The following is a 5,528-nucleotide window of genomic DNA, read 5'->3' on the forward strand; positions in this document are numbered from 1 at the left end:
GTCGTGGTTCGGGAGGCAGACAAACTCTCCACATTTAAGAGTAGGCTTAAGACGTTCCTCTTTGATAAAGCTTATAGTTAGGGCTGGCTCAGGTCTCTCTCTCTCTCTCAAAAACCCAATAATGTTGAACTCAAACAAACATTCATTTTTATTAAATATAGTATATCCTTCATGTTTTTTTTATTATCTGCCTCGGCTATCACTTTTCAGGGTTGAAGAAAGAAAAGGATTGTAGCTTTAGACCTTCTTTGGTGCACATTAGGTGCTTTGCATCGGAGAAGTGGAATGTTGTGTCCCCCAGTGTTCAGAAAACCTACCAAGCATTCAGTATGAAACATAATAAAAACAAAAGCAGTTAGTGTGAGATTCTCAAGCTTTTCAATGCTACAGATCAACACACGAGACATCTGGGAGCATACCGTTTCACAATTTGATAACATTCTGTCCTAAGAAAATCCACCTGAAGAGGTTTTTGTTGTAAGTTAATACTGATAATTAGATTTGGGGGAAATTACAGAGACAGTGGGACCTGTAATCACATGTCATCACTTTGGCTTTTATTTCTAGAGAGTAAAATTTGAGAATTTCTCATGAACTGGATTTCCCTAGACCCTGGTTTAGGCATTGTTGGCAATGAATATTGCTAAACGTTTTTTGCCTAAAAGAGGAATGCACAGTAGTGCAGTGGAATGAAACCCTTCAATTGTTTTTGTAAGAGTGAAGAAAGACTTGGTTGCACATGCAGTATTAAAAACCATTAATCACCCTATCTAGAGCTTTCGCAGCTCCCCTTAAATTCTCCAAGTGGACCACTGCTCCAGCAGGCAGCCTGTCAGACAGATCCGGCACCTCAGGGCCGCCGACCTGATACCGATCCTCCCTTCCCGTCAAGAAACCTCCCCCCTGTGAGCCATCTTATTGTTCATACATATCTGTTCCAGGAAAATTAAAGTGACTTGACACTGACACGGAGAAGTGAAGATGCGTGACAGACTCAGTGGTGTGTTTTTACAGACAGTGAATCACAGAGCAGTCACGGCTGAACTGTCGTTATTGATTAAAGCAATAATACCATCCTCTAGCAATTCCCCATGGAACACTAATACTGTAGTCAAGGATGATTTTTTCCTTTCTTTTATTTACTGAGATTAGAGAGTGAAAGTTGGCACGAACACAACCATTTATCATTGGAAAAGCAACCAACGATGAATGTACAGGTGTCTGCAGTGTGGGAGGGATTGTGTTCTTGCTCCAGCTAACATGTGTGTGTGCGTGCGTGTGTGTGATTGTTCTGCTCTTTGAATGAATGAGCTCTTTCACCATGATAACATCCTCCTAGGGGCCAATTGGTGACAACAGCCACACTATACAGAGGTGTGGACTCAAGTCAGACTTACTGGGATTCTCAAATATTTATACTAACAAAACCTAAAGCTGCCTTAAAGCTGCAGTAGGTAACATTGATTAAAATTTGACAATGCCATTAGGAGCACTAGGAAGAAGAGCCTTTCACAGATTATCTGTCTCATGTAGTACCGTCTAGAATATAGTGAAGGTTTCAGCAAATATGACAAAAAGTAATTTTTTATGAGTTACCTACTGCAGCTTTAATCAATACTTTTATATAAACAATGGGTCAGGTGACTGTATAAAATGAAATGGGTCCTCTAGAAGTTATAAATCCACAGAGAACTCTGTCTATCGAACATGGGTTTAAATTCTAGGAATGCCATGTATTTGAAACTTTACGCACGAGTGCCACTGTTACCGAGGGTAAATATCTTTAGTTATAATAACAGTAGAGCCATGCAGGCAGGAAAATTGAGCATGAAGCAATAATGGAATCAATTATAGCATTGGTATCAATTCCCATGCCAACCCCCAAGTCGCCAACAAAAATCAATCAATGCTGCTTTAAGCTATCGGAAGAATTTGAAAGATGCCGCAATCACACATAAGTGTGACACATTTGACCCCATTAGGCCAATCGGATCAGTTATTTCAAATGTAAGTGGCAGTGGTGGCCTAAGGATAGAGAAGCAGCAGGATAAAATCTGGGTGGGGAAAGGGAAGAAGCAGCACTTACATTTTCCTTATTACCACCACTGAGGTGCCCTTGAGTAAGGCCCTGAACCCCAACTGGTCCAGTGGAGCTGTAGTTCTGTTGTTGTACTGGGCAGTTTCCCGGTATGAATGTTCTAACAGTGTGTGTCAGGGTCTCTTTACAGTGCCATCTAAGGTATCATTCTTGGGTTTGCCCCATTGTTGTAATGGACATCATTCTATTCCATATCATAGCATCAAAACCTAGTACCAAAGTGCAACACCTTCAGGACTACATCAATCTAAAGCTTTGCAGCAAACCTCATGGCTTGTTTGTGGGTACATTTACTCTTGGACACACTTTGTTATCCCACACTGCGTTATTACTGCTAACCAGGGTCTGGATTTATGGATAAATGTCAGGCACTGAGACAGACCACTGCTGTTCCTCTCATCAGTGACATTACCATAAAGCTGCTCATGCCGTAGTAGTGTGTATAGCCTCAGGTTCCCGTGTGTGTTAATGTGCGTCAGTGGTGTGGTTCAGGCGGAGGTCGTGCCGAGTAAAAGCCCAGAGGGAGGCGGGCATGAGCCCCAGCGTGCAGAGTTATGCTAATGGAAACGCTGCTGATGGCGGCAGGGACAGCATAAATCTCAACTAAGGAGCATGACGATAGCTTAAATCGGCGAGGCAGCTACGCCTCACAGTGCCACACACACACACACTCAACACAGCTGACGAAGATGCTGCACAGGCAGAGACGCACTTCTGCAGAATAACAGTGTGTCTTACAGTTCACTGTGGCCTTTGTCGATTCCGCATTTCACGCCATAAGCAGATTTCCCTAACCCATATTTCATGGCATGGTTTCAAACTTACTGTAGCTTATAATTAACTGCTGTCGTGGAAAACAAAGACACCCCAGCTGACATGAGTGTGACAATGCGGTGTGTAAGACAGCATGTTTGTTAAGCAGTATTTCCTGGAGGAGACTTCCATTTCTTTCTGTGAATGTCAGCTGACTGACAGGAACAAGAGCGTAAAGTAACACAGCAAAAAAAAAACTGAAAACGTTAAACTCAGGCACAATGAAATAAGCACCAAACACAAACTGACTAAGCCAAATGAGGGCTTCATGTGCACAGTGCTGGATCGTCTCACAATGTGGAGGCTGTATTTAGTGGGACAATTCAACCCTCTGCCTTCTTTCCAATATAATGGAATCATTGGAGATGGTTGTGGTGCTCAAAATGACAAAAACATTCATTTGAAAAACTCAGCAGCAATGCCTCTTCCCAGAAATCATGATCCAGTTACCCAGATAATCCACAGACCTTGTTGTGAGTAGTTTCAGTTTCAGTATTTTCTTTCTACGGAACTACACCCACCAACTGTAGCTGAATATAAGCTATCTCAGTGGTGCTAGGTGAGCTAGCTAACGTTACAGTTCAGCCGAGGAGGATTCCATTAGTGTTTACATCCTGCACTGTCATGAGCACAAGCCACTCGTCCATGAGTGGATGCACACTTCCTTGTGCGCGTTGATACATAGAAAGAAAGTAGTTCCTACATGAAACTGCTCTCAACAAGGTCTGTGGATTACTTTGAGCAACTGGGTCAGGCTTTCTGGAAAGAGACATTGCTGATGTGTTTTTGGCGCTTTGGAGCACCACAGAGTTCCATTATATTGGAAAGAAAGCAGACATCTCTATGGCTGATATCTCCAAAGCTCAGCAACTCACACCAAAACCATCTGTAAACAAAATCCCGATCAATCCATCGAAATCCCAGTCCAATATTCACTTTTGTTGGCAGAGTGAATTCCTAAGATGGAGTTGAAGTTTGGTGAACTTTGATGCATTTTGCCCTGTCACTCGCCTGAATTTGCGCGCGTGTGTCACCATGCCCTTATTAGCAATGGGCCTACAAATGTTAAGGCCATTGAGTCATGGTCATCTGACAAGTAGGTAATGCAATTTTTTTGTGTGTAAATGGAAATTTTGGGTTTGTGCTAGCACAACCATTCTTCCTCTGTGGAAACCCAACCATTCGATTTCAAGATACTTTATGCAGTCACGGACTGTTGTTGGTCAAGGGGAAGCATAGCCCCATTTGTGACCACAGCCACCATACGTTACTTTGGTCACGTAGCTTCCTACTGAAGCCTTACGGTATTTTCACGGAAATACCTTTGGAGACACAATCCACTGCTGGATAGAAAGTAAAAAACTAAGGTTTTAACTTGTACCCTAATGTTTGCATGGAGAACATTACGCAACATAATCACAGAGTAATAAATAGTAAGTAGAGGTCAGAAACAGGACTAGGGGAAGCTTTGATCTGATGTTGGCACTAGATATTACAAAAAGTCACCAATATAACCAGGAGTCATACTCTGGGGACAATATATATAATAATATATAAACCAAAGTGCATGGCAATCTGGTCAGTAGTAGTGCTTTTGACTATGGTCTTGAATAACCCAAAGTCACTGGATGACTAACATTGCCAGGCCCTTCTTCAAGTTGGGCAAAAGATGAATTGCAGCAAAATGCCAGTGTGTAGGCACCTGCAAGAAGAGTGGATAAAAGCCCAACAAAATGAAATGACTGGCACAAACTAAAAGAGTCAAAACAAACACTGCCATTATCCTTACAGCTCATAGGCCATCAATATTCCTTCAGGGGAAAAGCCCACATCATAGGATAAGCCTCAAGAGTTCCTGCGCTCGAGAACACAAACACACACAAACAAAGCTGACGCGTTTCTCCTCACCCTATTTTCCATCCTGGAAAGGAGAGAGGACAAAACAAAACCCTTTCCTTCTGGAGAATTTTAAACATCTGGCTTTGTTTGGGCTCAGTTCCGGGAACAGATCGCAACTGCAGTCCACTCCCAGTGCTGCTGTGGCTGGCCTGGCCGAGAGGCCTTCCTCCCTGGACACAGATAAACAATCTTAACAGGCTAATTTGAAGCAGGGGTAAAAATAGCAGCATGTTGCAGCTCGTGGTTTTGAAGTTAACTGGAAAACAAGCCTTAAGGAGAGGAGGGAGGGCAGGGAAAGCTTTTCACCTTTTACTCAAATGGGATGCTGCCAGGAAGTCAGAGAGAGCGACGGAGGATGCGAGCATCAGTGGAGGGAGATCAGATGGATGGATGGATGGATGGATGGATGGATGGGGGATGGATGGATAGGATGGATGGATGGGGTGGTGTGATGTGGGGTGACCGTGGAGGAGGGGTGGGGTTGGATGGTTATGTCGTCATGACAACAGTCTGAGACACTCAAACCGGAATACAGGCTGATATCAGAGTTTAGAGGATGCTGCTTTCAGCCACTGGGAGAGAGATTAAGATAGAGACAGAGACAGAGAGAGAGAGAGCGGGAAACAGGTCATGACATAATCTTGACACATCACCCACTTACAGTAAAGCAAGGTATTTAGTCATTCTTTGCCAATAACAACACCTACTCATTCACCCC

At 43.3% G+C, this 5,528-nt stretch overlaps 1 long non-coding RNA gene across 1 annotated transcript in view; it reads right to left on the reverse strand.

Moving 5' to 3' along the window:
- Positions 1–5,528, reverse strand: part of LOC118339942 — a 52,058-nt gene that overhangs the window by 836 nt on the left and 45,694 nt on the right. The gene's annotated exons all lie outside the window — the stretch shown is intronic.

Source organism: Morone saxatilis, unplaced genomic scaffold, assembly GCF_004916995.1.
Source record: "Morone saxatilis isolate NCDOM2014 unplaced genomic scaffold, NCSU_SB_2.0 Contig10, whole genome shotgun sequence".
NCBI lineage: Eukaryota > Metazoa > Chordata > Actinopteri > Moronidae > Morone > Morone saxatilis.